Raw genomic sequence first — 17,649 nt, 5'->3', positions numbered from 1 at the left:
CAACATCTTTCTTATGATCTTTTTTACATACGCCCCTTTCCTCGGACTTGGAAGACCCAAGCTTGTCTTTCCCTAGACTAAGCTTGACCACGGACTCTGCTAGCTTTTGGACACTTCTTTGTTCCAACTCCTATCTGACCCACGGCTTCATTTCAGTTTGAAAAGCAAGCAATGCTTCTTTCTCGGTCACATATGAAACTTAGAGCATGAGTTCCTTTAACTTTCGAACATATTCCCCCACTGTGCCCCATTGCGGTAGTCATCGCAACTTTGCTCGAGCTACTTTCTCGGTAAATTTTGGGTAAAATTGTCCCTTCAATTCACATTGGAACTTTTGCGACTTCCCAATCTCACTTTGCCATTTATCTGTGGACCTGTCTCGCCACCAAAAAGTGCAATATCAGTAAGAAATATTGAAGTAGTGTTTACCTTAACCGTATCATCCGTGATGCCTTTGGCACGGAAGTAGTTTTCCATCCTCCAGAAAAAATTATCCACATCGCATGCAAACCTTGTCCCTATGAACTCTTTCAGCTTTGGGACATCCTCGTAACTGAGTGCTACACTTGACACTCCTTTTTCCACGGTTGCTTGACACAAGGCCAATTTTCTCTTGAGTTCCTCTATTCTTGTATTCAAAGCCTTCGTCGTGGCTATTATTTTATCCTTTAAAGCCATCACCATGGTCTCGAGAGGATCGTTCCTCTCTTTTAGCTTATTCCTTTGAAAATCTAGCAACTCTTGTACATTGTCCCTATTGAAAGTGAGACACATGGTCACAAAGTCCCTGGACTACTCCCATAAGTCATTTATACGCTCACCAAGCGCATTGTGTGACTCTTTCATGTCCCCCATGGGCTCCTCAAGTTTATCTACGTGTTCCTCAACAGTCAACAACATCTCCCTAAAAGGGACTGATCTTTTGGCCTATTTTTGTTCAAACTCTTCTTTTGACATCACAATGGTGCCTTCGTCACCAATAGCTCGGATACCACTTGTCATGGGACTAGATCTTTTGTCTTGCAATCCATGCGGCCTTAGGCGATTCGTTCGTCCAAACTTGCCTAAGTTAGCCTTTACTCAAGTGAGGATTTCTTAAGAACTCCTCCAAGGTACCAATTTATATAGCGGTAGCAAACTATGCCAAAAGAAGCCACAAAGAACAACAGAAGGCCACAGAAAGAACGTACACAAAGTGTTTAAGTAAATGCTCTCTATATTATCTTATTCACAAAGAATAATGAAACAATGAATGGAGTGAGTACAAATGTGGAGGAGGCTCTCTATTTATAGTTGAGCTCTCCAAAATCGACGGTCAAGATTAAATTACATCGACAGATGAGATTAGCCTATCCTTTGATTTTAAGGATTTACAAGACTACATCAAATCATATCAAATCTAATCTTTAAAAGATATGATTCCCTATCAATATTTAAAGATTATAGGGCTTTAATCTGACAGGCTTCTCCAACAGCTTACTGAATCGGGCCAATTCTTGCAGGCCAAATGATCCCTATCTAAACAATAGACCTCCATTGAGTGCATTTGGTGTGATGGTCACGGGCTTTGAACTTTAACCTGTGACACTAGGTGAGACTCTTTCTTTTCATTTAACCCTCATCTTTTTGTGTTTTCTAAGAGTGGCGGAAGGGTTTGTCAATAAGTTAGTAGACTATGGCCATTGTCTTTACCAAAGTTGGAAGTACAAAAGTTTAAAAGGTGTAAGATAAGAGGAATAAAGGGAAATGAAGAATTTGGACTTGGAGGACCTAATGAAGGTATCTTTTTTTTTTACTTCCTTTTAACATTTTGTTTATTTGAAGGCAAGCTACTCTTGTCTTGTTAGATTTCTCAGTCGGGAGTGAATTTAAAAAAGTGTTTAAAACTTCTATCATAAGCTTTAAAAATGATAGTAATTGTTCTTGTCATTGAGGTAAATTTTGGCCTTTTAGTGACAGAATTGATAAGAGTCTCCTACAAAAAAGTTGCACATAGTTTGAAGGGCTAATGCCCTTCAAAAATACAATAGAAAGTTGTTGGGAGGAATGATGTTGAGGTTGAAATTGCGCAACCCAACAGAGGTGCTGATAAAAAAGTGATGAAACCTTCTTAGGGTGTTTCACCACTGGTTCTTTTGAGTGAGGTTACTACATTCCTTGCTGTTGTTATTCTAGTTATTACCTCCACTACATCAACTCTTATTGTTATCTAAATTCTAACTTCAACTTCAATTGCATTGTTACCTTCATCTTTATCAACAATCCTTTCACCTCCCGCTTCTACTCCAACTTGTTTGAGTGAAACACTGTCAGAAAAATCTGATCTGAAAACGGATTTTTTACACAGCGAAAAATTAAAAATTTGAAAATCTACTCATTTTGTTATATTTATAACAATATACCTTATACTAAAATTGTACCTAAGTTTTCGGATAAGCGGATCCTTGATGTTTTTCGGCTTTTAACCAAAAGATTTTCACCGCTATTCTCGTGCCATGAACTGTTTCAAGTGTGTGATCGAATAAATTAAATCAAAACACAAGACTAAAAAAAAATTTCTTTTCTTTTTAAGGTGAAAACAAAAATTCTCTCTTCTTTAATAGAAATCAGTAAAATTGTTATTCTGAAATAGTTAAATATAATTTTTCTATTTTTCGGCAAAGTAACAAACTTTCAAAGTTGTGTTAATAGCTCTACTGGTGCCATCTATTTATATGAAGAGAAAGTATAACCCTTGTTGAATTGTAGTGGTTTATTTCAAATAAAAAAAAACCAATAACAACAACAACAACAACTTCCTACTTATAGTGAAAATATGGTAGACAACACACCCTAGTATTCCTACTAGGGTTGTCGTCCCCTTCATGTTACATGAGGGGACTTTGGGCCTCTCTCCTATCGAGTTTAATTACAAGTATTTCCAGGTTGAACTTCATATATTTATATTAAATTATTTTCTTATCCCAATTTTACATTTAGCAAATTATGACGATTTGACCCTGTAACGCCCCAATTTTCAGGAATTCTGTGAATGTTAGCATAGGTTTAATTATGTTAGTGGGCCTCTAGAAGGCCCAAGCTTAAGATAGAACCCGACAATTTTAGTTAATTTTTGTTCCATAAGAAAAAGGGGGTGAAATTATGAAATAGAACCTATGTGAAAATGTTTGAAAATGCTATAGGCTAAATTGAAGTGGCCAAATAAATAGGAGTGCAAAATAGGAGGATTTGCATGACAAACCTCCCATTTTACATGAAGTGGCCAGCCATCATGTTGTTGTAGACAATATGAGCACTTGATATCCATAATTCATGGTACAAATTGATAATGAGTTAGGTAAATGTTCCATGATAATGGATTAGGTAAATATTCCATGATAATGGGTTAGGTAAATGTTCCATGATAATGGTTTAGGTAAATGTTCCATGATGGGCATTTCATGTCTTTTGTATTAAAGAATTAAATGGATGAAATATGAAATTTTATTAAAAGAAAAAGGGGTGAAAATAACAAAGTTTTGTCCATCTTTGTTCATCATAGCCTAAAGTTAGAGAAGAGAAAGTAGAGGAGAAAGCTCTTGAATGTTCGGTCACTTGGGGAAGAAAATTGAAGGTAAGTTCATGGTAGTTTGCTTCTATCTTGATGTTCATGAGTTCTTCTTGATTCTACCTTAACTCTTGAAGCATATTTTGGTTTTTGGTTGTGTTGTGAGCATTTGGTCATGAATTAAAATGAAGGAAATGGTTGTTGTTTCATGTTCTTTTGATGAAAAATGGAAGATAGGTGAAGTTGAGCCAAACAAATGAGCATGCATGTGCCTTAGATGCTAAGGGGAAAAATCGGCTAACATGTTGTGCTTTAAAATGATGAAATGGAGACTATACTTAAGTAAACTCATAGATATGTGATGATTGATTGGTGATATACATGTTTAAATAACATGCATGCAAGTTATGTGTGAAAGAGTGATTTGGTAATAAATCTGCTTGGGACAGCAGCAGTAACATGACTTTGGAAAATCACCATAAATTGTGAGAGATGAGTTAGAAGGTGAATAAATTATGTAATTAAAGTTTAATGAGTCTAGTTTCAAATGAAATAAACGAGAACATATTTTGAATTCTGTACAATGAGAAATTTGATTCGTAATGAAGAGTGGTCAGATTAGTCAAACAGTGAAACATGGGAAACTTTAAGAAAAATCTGGTATTGATTGGCCAAACCAAAAATTCTGAAAATTTTATGGATAGAAGATATATGAGTCTATTTTCAGGGAAAATTAACGACACTTGATTTGGAGTTTCGTAGCTCCAGTTATAAATGATTTAGTGACTGTTGCTCAGGAAGACAGCTTGCAGTGAAATTATGATTATATGGTAAACATTGACAAAAATTTGTTAATGAGTTGCTTATTGATTTCTTATAAGCTTACTATGATCTGTAGGTGTGGTTGGTCGAATATTGTAAGGGGTTAATATGTAGTTTGTATTTGAATAGTTAGGTTAACGTGTTAGTAATCCAATTGTACGCGGTTCGTGTGTGGATCTCGTCAGCATATCGTCGCAAACAGGTGTGTAACTGACACCCTCTCATAAACTAGATTGGCAAAAGCCGAAACGCTGAAAAGTCGGTATTTTGGGAATTTGCGAGTGTGCGAATGCTCGTAAGATAGTTGGGTTGTATATTTGGTAATCTAAAGTAATAAACTGCAGTACGCGCGATTTCGTACATTTTGATAATTTGGGCTTAATGGGCCAAAGATCGGGTTCATGGGCCAACGGGCCCAATTCGGTAAGTATGCGCGGTAAGTGTTCTGATAGTACGTAAATAGTTAGGATATGCATGAAAACCCTAAAAGCAGCTAAATTACTATAATACCCCTATGTAGGAAAATTACTGTTATACCCCTAGGTGCAAAATTACCATTATACCCCTAGGGTTACTTTTGACTGAAAAGCATGACGATCTGATTCTGTATGATGTATGCCATGATTATATATCTGTTGCATGGGGACATGGGTTATATTATGGAGGAAGCGTCCTGGTGGCTATGCCACAATTATCTGATCTGGTGGCTCTGCCACATATATCTGTTCTGGTGGCTATGCCATGATTATCTGATCTGGTGGCTCTGCCACATATATCTGTTCTGGTGGCTCTGCCACAATATCTGTATCTGGTGACTTTGTCACAATATCTGGCAGCCTCGCTGTGATTTCTGTGGTGTGTAGCGGTTGGGTGGGTCGAATAGTCTCCCCACATGGTGTAAGGCTAGTACGGGGGTGTTATGGATGAATCTGGGTTGGGATTTCTGCATAAACATGTAATATCTGTTCTGTTCTGTTATGGGCCTATGGGCTTTATTCTGAATTTTTGTTCTGGGCTAAGGCCAACTTATTCTGTTTCTGTGGGTTGAGCTGATTTAGGCTATGATTGGGTTATTTTACACACTGAGTTTCCCCAAACTCACCCCTTTTATTTTCATCCACGCAGGAAATCCCCAACCATAGTGGGCTTGGAGCTGTGAGGGAATTTGGAGTGGCCACCCGTTCTGAAAGTTTGGTTTTCTTCTGGTGAACTGGACATCCTATTATTTACGTTGAGGTTTGGGTTTTTAAATGTAATAAGGCCGCTTAATTATTTTTGATGGTTTTAATATGTATTACTAAGATAGGTATTACTTATTTTAACTGTTGAAATTGGATAGCTTTAGGGCGCGTTTTCAAAAAAAAACAACAATTGATTTCAAAATAACACGACAACAAGCAAAGCTTCCGCAATAAAAGTATTTTCCAAAATTAATCAATTTTCCTAAAAATGACTTAATCAGATCGGTTTCCTAGAAATATACATGACGTTAAGGTGTGGCAATGGCGGTGTGCATGTCTAGGATTGGACCCGAAGGGAGCTTGGTACTTAAGTAGTCCGATAGACTCACCTCCTATTTTCCGGTTTCCTACCTGGTGCATAGCTTCCATTCACTTTAACCTATAATGAAATTATCTTTTAAAATATTAAGTAGGTTTTTCTGGATCAACAATATAAAATGTTTTGAACGCTTCGATGTGGCATGTCGGATCCGGCCATAACGTTTGGGCCGAGTTTGGGGTGTTACAGACCCCAAGTAAAATTTCGAGAAAATATGTTTAATATTTCGCCACTCAAGTTTATTTTCATTTTCGGGTTTTAAAATAGCTAAAAAGCATAAACTTATTTTTCCAATCATTTTTGAGTAATCCATATACATTTGCAAATGAATCATTTCTCATTTCTCATTTTCATTTCCATTTTGAGAAAACCACATTCATTTCCAAATGGTTCTATTTCTCCATTTAAAAGAAGACCATAATCATTCTTGAATGTGTCTCATTTCTTATTTTTTAATTCCGTTCATTTTAATTCAAACATGCAATTCATTTCTAGTTTCAACGAGTTAGCGGAGGGACCGATTGGACATATGTAATTAGGGCTTAAATAATTTATAATTAAGTTATAGCTTTTCTCCTATTGATTATAAACTTATTTAGTCACGAAGTCATTCCACTATAGTATCATAACTAAGCTTCCCTTAATGACATACCATTACGAAAACAACTCAATTAATGCTCGTCCAATGACCTTATCATAAGTGTGTTACCCTCATAGGATATCCTTAATCTCTTTGGGATAATATCAATTCTCTCAATATGATCCTATTTTATCTCATTGTAATCATTACATCTTCCTTCATGAAAGGTCAATTACTATCAAATAGTAATCAAGTCATTCATCACAAAGACGAACAACCCATGGTCACATTTACTTTTCATCAACCATGTAATTCTATTGTTGTGAATGACGACGCTACATACTACAGAAGTCGTACACCCAACGCACCAGTTTTTGGTTCATTATCTATTCGAACTTAGGTTTTTACTTACATCAAAGTGTACGAGTCATGCATACATAGTCCGTCATCCACTCAAGATTTAGATATGCCACACTATGAATGTCACAAGTGAATAAATTCATAAATAGATACAAGATCTATTCTTCTTGGGTCCAGTTCACTATACTGTTAGTCCAATCAATCATATCTATGTCTCTATTTTCTGGGAGTCATCCGCTCTAATGCCTAAAACAAAACATCTCCCTAATTGGACTTGCTAGACAACATATTAGTCTTTCAATCAGTTTGCTCATTTTTTATTAGACTGAGGGCATATTTAGGTTCGTCTACTAATATAAGCTGTCTTTCTGTATTATGACACGACCATGTAATACCGCTTAGTATTAGTTAAACATTAGACAACTAGTGAGCAATGTTTGTTTTCATTTTGCTTTGCGTGCAAAAAACATGTGAGGACAATAATCAAAGTATTAATGTAATTCATGAATAATTTTATTAATCAATTTGTTCAAAAAATTACAAGTATAGTTAAACGAAAATACTACACTTAGGGCACTAGATCCAACAAACTCTACTTGCACCAACCTTTTCTTTCAAGGTAGGTTAGTTTGACACTTTGATTTTTGTGTTTGAATTACAAGTTTTTTTACTTTTATATTTTAATAATTTGTTTCTACTTTTCTCTTGTAAGTACTTCTCAACTAGTATTCAACTCAACTCACCTCATCATTTTCTATCTACTAACACCATTGGGGTTGTTGCCAATAACATCTTTACTACATTGGATAAGGGGTAGAAATTTCTAGGCTTTATCCTCAATTTTCACAACTAACATGTTAAGCTTTTTATCTAGCACGATGCAATATATCAATTTCCTCTAAATTCAAATGAGGCCATTATAACAGCCTATTTTTAAGGTTAATCGAAACAATAGTTTCGGGACCACAATCTAAAGTCAAAATATTTATTTTAATATTTTATCATGTTTTAAAACATGATATAATTATTGTGTGAAAATTTCATAAAGAAATTTTACCGTTTAAAGGCTTAATTCGGTAAAAAGGACTAAATCGCGTAAAGCGTAAAAGTTGCGTTCTATAAGCTAAAGGTGTCAAAAATCTATGGAATTTAAAAGTTAGCGTCCTTATGTGATAAATGGACCATGGATTAGATATTGGATGATGTGGTTTGGCATTTGGTTGTAATTATTAATTTTTATTAAGGATAATATCGTAATTGATGTTTAAAATGATAATTGTAATAAAACAAAACGTGCATTTTGCATTCATCTTCTCCAAAAAGAGAAAATCAACCGAGTTCTTGAAGAAAAAGAAGGCTAGGGTTCGGCACTTCTTTTCTCTATCAATTAGGTATGTATTTTACTCCGTTTTTAATAATTTTTACTTTTTTGAGATTGTTGCTTCGTAATCTAGCTAGCCCGTACCTCCGATTTCAAAACTGTTAAAGTATTTGGATGATGTCATTGTTGAATGTTTGAGTATCTTGATGTTTAATGATAGAAAATAAATCTTTGATGTTAGATTAATGAGTTTTGTTAAGTGAATTTTAGTAAAAATGTCAATTTTGGACTAAATTATGAAATATGATAATTTGTGTCGTAAAAGTGTGAATAAATGAAAAATATGGGCTGTTATGAGCATGTATGAAATTCGGCTAGCTTGGGCTATGATGAAATTGATTAAATTTACATTTTAGGAACTTAGGGACTAATTTGTAAAAAGGTCAAAAGTGTATGAAATTGGGTTAAAATGAATAGAATATGAATTGAAATAGCTGGATTTGATTGATTATATCAAGTTAAGCCTCGTACTAGTCTATATCGAGGGAAAAATAAAATTTCAGGCTAGTCGATCTATTTCGACGTTTTGACGATCAAGGTAAGTTCGTATGCTAATAAACGTTTTTAAATTGTGTTATAAATGCTTATTTATTATTGAATTGAATTGAATTATATACGTTTATTTGTAATTGAACTGTTATGAATGTCAAATAAGCAACTACGAGTAAGAATGAACAGAGTTACGATATTCAAAAGTCCCGTACGAAATTTAGGAATAGTATAGGATACGAATGTCATGACATTAGGTTATTGAGATGTGATTACATGTAAGACCATGTCTGAGACATTGGAATTGTATTGTGATTACGTGTAAGACCATGTCTGAGACATTGGTATCGTATTATGATTCGTGTAAGACCCTGTCTGGGACAGTGGCATAGATATGTGATAACATGTAAGATCATATCTAGGATATGGTATTGTACGAGCTTATGTGATTACCGAGTATCCTTAACAATTCTGAGTGGTTCAACGAGCATAATCAAGACGAGAATTAAAGTACAGTTATAGTAAGTAATACATGTACGTACAAAACTTATGCAAGAATCGAATGAAAGTAAATTGGTGAGTTTATATTGTATTATATTTATTAAATAAGAAAGAATTGTGTATAAGTATGTTTCATGTTAAAATGTGTTTATTTGACTATAATGAAGTATGTATTGAATGTTATATGAGATGTGAATTATAGTTGTTTTAACTAAATATACATATGATAATCGACTAATAAAACCATAACTGGGTTATGGCATGTGAAAGAAAGACCACGATAGGGCCTTGGCAATGTATGTGTAATACCATAATTGGACTATGGCATAGGAAAATCGATGAATTTGTATCATAAGCACTTATAAACAAGAGAGGTTTGATAAGAGTATAGGTGATAAATAGAAAGGTATTAGTACAGGTTTATACGGAAAATTACTCAAGTATTGAGTTATATGAAGGTGAGAACTAGCAAATGAGGACATGAATAATTTTATGTTAGCTCATGAATTGATGCTTTAAATGTTAATGGTTTATCTATTTTGAATTTCTATATGAATGTTGTGATTATTTTAGGTTCACATACGAACTTACTCAGCTGTGAAGCTTACTTTGTGTTATTATTCTATGTTTTATAGTGATTCGGACGTTCGCTCGGGTTGGAAGTCAGCGGAGATCGTATCACACATCTGGCTATTGATTTTCGGTATTTTATTTACACTTTGTGACTTGGTTATATGGCATGTATAGGCTTGAGTCTTTTGATAAAGGTTTTGGTGATGTATTTGGTCAATTTATATGGCTTATTAATGACTTATGTTTGATGTGTAATTTGCCTTGTGTAATGGCATAATTTAGTATGGTTGGTGGTGGTTCAAGATGATCATTTGATAATTTGGTATATGATGAGTATTTACTTATGAAATGGCATGATTTGTATATGAATTGGCATGTTTTGGTTGCCTATAAGTGTATTGAAATGGTGTAAAATGTTGTGTTTTAAGTATGCATGAGGAGGGTGAGAAATGTGGCTTAAACCAATCCTATTTTCACTCCACACGGCTAAGCACACAGGCGTGTGGCTCGACCGTGTGTGACACATGACCTTGGTACACGGTCGTGTGCCCCTTGGGGTAGCCCTTCGAATTTAAGTCAGTATACCCTACAAGTTTGGCACGGCCTAGACACACGGGCGTGTCTACTGGCCGTGTGTGGCACACGGCTGACACATGGACGTATGGCTGGCCGTGCGACCCAAGTCAATAACATCTTCAGTTTTCCCACGGCCATGGCACACGGGCGTGTCTCCGGCCGTGTGGTGCAAGTCAGAATGTATGCCCCGCTTTCACATGGCCTGTGACACAGGCGTGTATGGTGGCCGTGTGAGGCATACGGCCTATTCACACAGGCGTGTGACCCTTTTATGTTGAAAAATTTTCTAAGTTTCTCAAAGTTTGCAAATGTTATCGGTTTTGTCCCAAATAACTTCTAAGCATGTTTTAAGGTCTCATAGAGCCTTATAAGGGGCTTTGTGAATGTTTTGAATAGATTTTGGTTATGAATGCTTAATATATATGAACGATATGTATTGATCGGTAATGCCTCGTAACCTTATTCAGGTGACGGATACAGGTTAGGGGTGTTATAGCCATGGCTAATTTAGTAGGGAGTATTACTATAGGGTTGAAGGATATTTGTACCTTTCACCTTTAAAGGAATCTTATAGTTTCATCGACTAGTTGTTTGGGGGAGAACGTGTCAGAGTGTGAATATGGTTAAAGTATGGTTGCATTATCTAATAAATGAAGAAAATTTGTTGTGTGAAAGAAATGCATTAAAGTTTTTTATTGACAAGGTGACTGAAGAAGCAACGGAATTTAAAAAGTTATCTATGGATATCTCCACCAAGGAAGCAACGCTAAAATCCACCCATGATTTGCTGAAAACTAACCATGATAACTTGAATAAGAACATGGTTGTCTTGGAAATGCAAGTAAATGAATATAGGAAAATGGTGGATGAGCATGCTATGGAGGTTGCAACATTAAAGAAAACAAGAGGCCAAGTTGGCAAAAATGAAAAAAAAATCATGAAGCTTGAGTAATTGCCGTGAAAGTAGAGTATGAGGAACCCTTAGAGGAGGCAATAATAGACTTGTGGAGAAGAAGGGGGTTAGACAAAAAAATGCTACTAATGATAAGAAGATAGTGTAACATCCCTTACTTGAATTGAACCAATATATCTTGAGTAAGGGATATCACATTTGAGCACAAAGACTAATCAATTTAGAAAATCATGTTAAACATTTCATTTTAACATATTTGAGCTAGTTTAAAGTGATTCAAGTCATTTCTAGGATTCATTTAAATTTTGGTTGCATTCAAGAGTCATTTGGGACCTTTTCAGAGCAAATTCGGGTAAACAGGATCAATGTTGTGACATAAACATTGAAAAATGAATGTTGTGACATTGGGGGAAGAATACCTCAATGCTGCAACATTGACTTGTGGTGTCATGACATTAAAACCAAAATTACCCAATGTTGCAACCTTAATTAGTGAATGTCGCAACAGTTGGGACAATTTGCCTAAAATATTATTGAAACACCTAAAACTAAATCAAAACTATCTCCAATCATTCCATGACATTTCTAAATATTTTTGGAACTCAAAATATGTCAAAATATTATTCACAAATCTCATATATAACACATACATATATATTTATGTCAACCTGAGAAAGATCGTTCCAAGGTAGAAAATATTTAAATGGTTCTAATCTTATGTACATGTCACTCTACTACCAAAATATAAGTTCCATACACTTTAAATTCTTCTTTGGTGTTGAGATAAGGATGAGGATAGGCATTTCGAAAGGAGGCTATAATTGATCCTTACCTACGCTACACGTTTAAAATAACACATTAAACTTGTGAAAGCTTAGTAAGTATTTAAGAATTCAAAACTTACCTTTGAGTTCAATTAGATAATTTAATTAATAAATAAATATAATTAATATGATTACAATAATTATACCAAAGATAGAGATAAAGTACATAATAGCAACAAGGTTAATTAGCACATTTTCATTTACCATACTTTTATCACTTACTTATCATTCATGTAACATACCTTATCCAACCTGATCGTCAGATCCGAGGTGTGAGATGTCACACTCATTGCCGAAGCTACTACAATTTTCTTAAAAGAAAAATTATCCAAGCAATTTAGTTTCAAAACTTAATTCAACATTATTTATTCAAATCTGGGTTGTAATTGAGCTTACAAAAGCTTTTATTAAACACTAGTAACAATCCAAATATAGGGCTAAAGTCACGACATTGAAGGATGCATGTCATGACAGTGAGAGCAGAAGCTTGATGTTGCAACTTCAACAAAGGTGAGTTGTGACTATGGAGACATGATGTTAACGTTGTGACTTCAATAGGGGAATTTCGCGACATTAAGGAGGACAAGGGTCTGATGTCGCGACCTCGGTAGGGGAGAGTCGCGATTATGGGGTTAGATTATTTAATATCTGTTTTTTTCTATACCAATTTTGAAACACCTATTTCAAATGGTCTAAATGGCCCAAAGATTCAACTTTCTACCTTGTAGGCATTAACACAAATGCCAAATTACCTTTCTTGACATATCAATCATATATGGACATATTCAATGCTAACACTTCCTACCATTTGAATCAAATAATTTAAAATGGACTTAAAACCAACTCAAGACCTTAGGTACATGCTAGTTGATATAAACATGACAAAATCTATACCAAATTTGCTGAGTCGAGAATTGAGTCTTGGATGTTGTTGCACTTTTTGAAACCTAACAATACCTGTAATAGCCTGAATTTTTAGTGGTGTCGGAATGGTGATTCGAGATCACTAAATCTGACAAATGAGTAGAAAATATTATAAATTTAGTAAGTATAAGTTAAATGTGAAGTTAGGAAAATTTTTGAAATAGTGAATAGTGTACTAGGAATAAATATTAAAATAATTAAAATAAAAAACGAGGTATCGAGACCTCGAAGATTTTCAACCGAGCCATAAATATTTTTATAAATATTTATAGAGTGTCATTGAGTTGGTATTAAAGTTTCGTTAGAAAATTTTAACGTTTGGATAGTTAATTAACTAAAAAGGACTAAATTGGGAATAGTGTAAAATTTGTTAAATTGTGATTAAATAGCTTAAGTGACTAAAGTGGAGGGATTTAAAAGGCAATTAGGCCCAAATTATATGGGCTGGACGGTTGGGTAAAAAAAAATCAGCAGAATGTAAGGAGAAACAGGGGCAAAATTGGAAACTTAACAAATTAAACATTTAAAACAAAGACAAAAGTGAAAAATCTAGAGATCTCTTCACAATTTATCAGCAAAAACGCCATAGGAGGTCTGGAATAAGCTGGTTTTTCATATTTTTGAATCACGTAAGTTTAATTCTTGATTATTTCTTCTAATTTTTGTGATTTTGATACTTTTACAATTAGGTCCAACTAATTATTTCATTAGTTTTTGATTCCATGGCTGATTTTGAAAGTTACCATTGATGAGTGTTGGATTTTTATGATGAATAAACATGGAATTGAAGCTTTAATTTTGTTATATGATGATTTTATTAAGTAATTTTGATAGAAATTGATTTTAGGGACCTAATTGTGAAAAAGTTGGGAATTAAGGTTTGGTGTTGCGGTTTTGAGTATAAAAGGCTATGTAGTAGTCTAAAATAGTTGGAAAGGTGTTAATTGAGAAAAATTAGATCAATTGAGGGGTTAATTGAGTAGGGATCAAATTGTAAAAAGTGTAAAGTTTGGGGTAAAAGTGTAATTTCGAAAATTAAAGGGCATAAATTGTGAAATGAATTAGAATTGAATTAAATGCTGATGAATGAATAAATTTGCATTTTAGATCGAGAACCCGAAACAAGTCGAGGAAAAGAAAAAGTAGCCGATTAGTCCCTGAACTTTTACAAATTCTGCAAATCGATCCAGGTAAGTTCATATGGCTGAAATTTAATGATTAAATGTTAATTTCATGAATTATACAATGTATGATGAAATGTATTTATTGTTGAAATGAGAATAAAATAAAAATGTGAAAATCGAATAAATGATCAAATTAAGTGGAACACCGGATTTGAGTACTTCTGATCAAGAAACAAAGTGATAAGTGGCTACACTTATCTGATCAAGAAACAAAGTGATAAGTGGTTACACTTATCTGATCAAGAAACAAAGTGATAAGTGGTTACACTTATCTGATCAAGAGACAAAGTGATAAGTGGCTACACTTATCTGATCAAGTGATAAAGTGATAAGTGGTAGCTTCAGCTACACTTATCTGATCAAGTGGCAAAGTGATAAGTGGTAGCCTAGCTACACTTATCTGATCAAGGACAAGTGATAAGAGGTCATATGTCAAAGTGAAAGTGAAGTACTCAATTTTCCGTAACCGTTCCTTAATTTTGATCAAGGATGGTAAGTGACAAATGGGCCCAAAGGAATTATGGTAAAAGAATAAGTAGTAGTGAGTTTATACCAAGGAACTCACCAAAGATTGTGGTTGACAGGTAAATTTAGTAATGGTGTATATTGTATAAGTGTACAAGTGTTTGGTAAGATTTATGTTTTATGCCTATGAACTTACTAAGCTTTTCTATAAGCTTACATGTGTGTGTTTATTGTTTTTGTAGATTAACGTATTTATACATTCGGAGGATCGGATCTACATTAAGAATCACACTATCCAGATATACTCCGGTAGTTTATGTTAAGCAACTTTTTGGATTTATATGGCATGTATAGGGAATTGAAGTAAAAGTAAATTTGAATGTTATGGTTGCGTTAGATATCGAAATATATACATGTTTTTAGTTTGAAATGGTTGATTGGTTGAACTTAATTAGTATTTAAATGAAGTAGATGAAATACTGGAATTGGTTGTGATTTGAAATTTGTAGGGAAGGTTAGACAATTATAAAGGGGTTATATTGAATTTTTTTAAAAAAATTGCAATGGAGCAGTTCTTGGACAGCAGCATTGATGTAACTTTTAAAAATCACCAAAAATAGTTGAAATAGAATTAGAAGTTGAGTGAGATATGAAATTAAAGCTGAAAGAGTCTACTTTCATATAAAAGAAGTTGAGTAAGCAAAAGAATTATATACTTTTAGATATTTGAATTTTAGTGAAACAGGGCAAGAATGTTTTTGAAGTCCCCTGTTCTGACTTTAGAAATTCATTAAAAATTGTACAGAAGGAATTATGAGTTATAATTTATATGTATAGATTCCTTAATGAGTCTATTTTCAGTAGAAATAAGTTTAATCACCATATGAAGCCTTTAATAAGATATAATTAAATTTTAGTGATGAGTGGTCAGGATAGTCGATTAGTGAAACAGGGGAGACTTCAACTAATAAACTGTACTAATTGGCTAAAGCAAAAATTCTGAAAAATTTATGGTGAATAGATATATGAGTCTAGTTTTAGGGAAAATTTACGGATATAAATTTCGAGTTTCGTAGCTTGAATTATAATTATTTTAGTGACTGCTGTACAGGTGGACAGCTTTATTATGAATGATGAAATTAAATTTGAAAGTAAATTTTTATGCCCCGAACTTTTAAGTTAAGTCAAGTAACGCCTCATGCTCGACTCCGGCAACGGTATTGGGTAAGGGGTGTTACATTTTATTGGTATCAGAGCCTGGTTTAGCCGGTCCTCGGAATATGTGTGAAGTGTAAAGTGTTTGAAATACATGCCATATAAATCTGTGATAGTGTGATGTGTATGATCCGATCTAATCTTTGTTATTTTTATAGATACTCTCCGATTATAAAGATGTCAAATATACCTGAACGTACTGATCAAGAAGAAGTTAACAGTAGAGCACAAAATTCTGAACAAAGAGCAAGCAGTGATGTTCCGATTTCCCAAATGCGAGAGCATGAATTAAAGAATATGATTTATGGGATTATGAATCAGTGGTATACTGAAATGAGGCAAGAAAGAAATCAGGCTGAACCACCTCCTCCCCCTACTGCTCCATCGATGGTACCCCCGGTTGCTCCTCCACCTTCTACAACGACTGAATCTAGTAAGCGTTCTCCATTGGAAAGGCTTAGAAAACTTGGAGCCGAAGAATTTCGGGGAAGGACTGATGATGATACCGTCAAAGCTGAATATTGGTTACAGAGTTTGATAAGAATTTTTAAAGAAATGGCTTGCTCACCAGATGACTATTTGAGATGTGTTGTGTCTCTGTTGAAAGAAGAAGCTTATAGTTGGTGGGAGACGATCGAGGCTGTGGTTCCGGCAGAGAAAATTTCTTGGGAATTTTTCCAAAATGAATTTAAGAAGAAATATGTGGGCAGACGGTATTTGGATAAAAAGAAAAGGGAATTCCTCGACCTACGACAGGGAAATAAATCAGTAGTTGAATATGAAAGAGAATTTGTCTACCTCAGCAAATATGCCCGAGACATTGTACCTACTGAAGAAGAAATGTGTATCCGGTTTGAAGAAGGGTTAAATGATGAAATTAGAATGATGATTGGGGGTAATGAAATACGAGAGTTCGTTGTTCTGTCAGACCATGCTCAAAAGCTTGAAGAAGTATACAACAGAAAAATGCAGCGGGATCGAAAAAGTAAAGAGCCATTCAAAAGAGGTGCTTCTAAGTCATTTTCAGATTTTCCAGTGAAGAAATCTAGAGAAGAAATTAATCGAACTACATCAGTGTCGGGGAGATCGGGCAGAGATAGACCAAGACAATCTGATTTCAGGGTATTCGATAGACCTGTAGCAAGTGTGAGCAGTGTTCAGAATGCTTCACGACCTAAGTGTCAATATTGTGGAAGATATCATTTCGGAGAATGCAGGACTAAGATGGGGGCTTGTTATAAATGTGGGGCTACTGATCATCTTATTCGAGATTGTCCCCGGCTGTAAAAAGATGAAGTGGAACAGAAAGAGATACAGAGAACCATTCCTCAAAGAAGTAGACGTTCGGGCCAGAGCAGTGCTACAGGGACTACCCGTTCGGGTACGAGGGAATCAGTTGGTCGATCAGAGAATAGAGCACCAGCACGTACCTACGCCATTCGAGCAAGGGAAGAAGCTACGGCTCCTGATGTAATTGCTGGTACTTTCTATCTTTATGATGTTATTGTTTATGCATTGATAGACCCTGGATCTACTCATTCATATATTTGCACTATGTTAGCATCTGAAAAGAATTTATTTGTTGAGTCCACTGAATTTGATATACAAGTTACAAATCCATTAGGTCATAGTGTGATGGTTAATTTGATATGCCGTAATTGTCCACTGAAAGTGAAAGGCTATGAATTCCCAACAGATTTGATGTTGTTACCCTTTCGGGAATTTGACATTATTC

The sequence above is a fragment of the Gossypium hirsutum genome, chromosome A02 (assembly GCF_007990345.1).
Source record: "Gossypium hirsutum isolate 1008001.06 chromosome A02, Gossypium_hirsutum_v2.1, whole genome shotgun sequence".
Lineage (NCBI taxonomy): Eukaryota > Viridiplantae > Streptophyta > Magnoliopsida > Malvales > Malvaceae > Gossypium > Gossypium hirsutum.
The sequence above is the reverse complement of the archived record's forward strand: the minus strand, read 5'-3'. Positions refer to the sequence as shown.